The following is a 2,180-nucleotide window of genomic DNA, read 5'->3' on the forward strand; positions in this document are numbered from 1 at the left end:
TGAGAAGTTGGTCAGGGGTTTCAGAGAGACGGTGGTTTGAACTTGCTTTGAGGATTGCAACAGATTTTCGCTAGAAAGGAAAGGGAACAAAGGAACAAAGTCAAAGAAGGTAGGAAGTACACTGCACATTCCACAGGCAGTTACCAGTCCTGGCTAATGGGAGCAAGGGTGGTGGGATACAAGAGGAGGCAGTAGGAGACAGGTGACTTGCCCAAAGCTTAAAAGGGATACCAGGAGAATTACCCTTCCCTGGATTCTTTCAGATACAGAAAGCCAGAAACACTAAAGGTTAGGCAAGTAGCTAGCAAACCCTTTTATAAACAGCTAGTATCACCTTTTTAAAAATTGATGCCAGGGGACTCCCCTGGTGGTCCAGTGGTTAAGACTTGGCCTTCCAAAGCAGGGGGTGCGGGTTCAATCCCTGGTTGGGGAGCTAAGATCCCACATGCCTCCCGGCCAAAAAGCCAAAACATAAAACAGAAGCAATATTGTAACAAATTCAATAAAGACTTTAAAAATGGTCCACATCAAAAACAAACAAACAAAAAGATGTCAGGCCCAAGCTGAGTGATTATGAACCCAGGTGATCCCAACGAACAGCCAGGCTCAGAATCCTGGGTTTGGGGCTCAAATAACCCATAATCTCATTAATCACTGGGCACCCCCTACTTTTTGAAACTAACACCTGGCCACACAGCAAACCAGGAGGCTGGTGGAGCAAGAAAATGAGGAAAACTGTCGAAAAAGGACCATACACAGACAATAAACAATGGTCATTAGGGAGAAGAGACAAATTTGCCCCAGAGACTTCGCCTAAACCATCCAGCCCAACGAAAACTTCTTAACCTTCACAAATGGTCAGAAGTCCTTAATGAGACTGCCTTTGCTCCAAGCCCTTCTAGTTTACAGCATCCCTGCAAAGGCCATTGGTGATGTTCTCCTGTGTATCAGGTGTGGAAATACTTTAATCATGAAATTAAGAAATAATCAGTCCACTTGTCTTTCATCTTCCCAGAGCTACCCAACCCCTCTTCCAAAAGAAGGGGTTCCACAGAAGAAAGGGAGCAGGATGGCCTATGACCCACATGCATGGGATCCAGACTTTCATGTCTGAAATCTCTCTCGACTAAGTCCAGAAAGATAACTCAGTCATTTCAACCTGATGACTGTCTGGTGATCAAGGTAAGGTAAGTTAATAGTATTATTTCATAATCCCTTCAAACGTTTAGTGACCGCCCGCTGCAGGCACAGTACTGACCCTGTGGACAGTACATTCCTGGCCATGTTGCCCAAGACAGCCACGGCTGAACTGACAAACGCCCTCCTCACCTTCAAATTTCAGGACAGTATAGAATGTTAGAACCAGAGGTCCTTAGAGACCATCAAGTCTACCCCTTTCCATTTGACCAGATGAGGAAGCTGAGACCCACAGAGGGGTCATACTTGCCCAAGGTTACACAGATGAGAGGCCACAGGCAACAGTCTCCATCCCTGCCTTGGACTCCCAGCCTAGGGTGCTTCCCCTTGAGATCACACGGACATCTCACTGCCTTCTGAAACCTGGAAAATCTGCTCAAGCCCCTTTTTTTTTTAAATGTCTATTTTCTATTTGTTATAAATATAACCATCATTTTCTGGCACTTAATCTCTGCCAGGCACTACCAGAAGGGCTCTCTGCAAATTAACTCACTGACTTCTCCCAACAACCCTAGAGGGCAGGTTACAGTGATTATCCCCATTTACAGATGGGAAACCTGAAGTAGAGAGAGGTGGTACAGCCAGGACAGAGCCAGGACCGTCTAATGAGACAGGCTGGCTCCAGAGTCCCCACTCTTAACCACTTGGTTATAGTTTACAAAAGATAATTGCTTTAACTTATAAAATGATGGAAGAAGAGGTACAAGCTTTAAAAAGGGCATGATCACTAGTGTATGATAATGAATTTAAGAGTTAAACCATACATTTCATTAATATATACAATATAGGGCTTCCCTGGTGGCGCAGTGGTTGAGAGTCCACCTGCCGATGCAGGGGACGCAGGTTCGTGCCCCGGTCCGGGAAGATCCCACATGCTGCGGAGCAGCTGGGCCCGTGAGCCATGGCCACTGAGCCTGCGCGTCCGGAGCCTGTGCTCCGCAACGGGAGAGGCCACAGCAGTGAGAGGCCCACGTACTGCAAAA

Source organism: Lipotes vexillifer, unplaced genomic scaffold, assembly GCF_000442215.2.
Source record: "Lipotes vexillifer unplaced genomic scaffold, Lipotes_vexillifer_v1.1 scaffold241, whole genome shotgun sequence".
NCBI classification, from domain to species: Eukaryota; Metazoa; Chordata; class Mammalia; order Artiodactyla; family Lipotidae; genus Lipotes; species Lipotes vexillifer.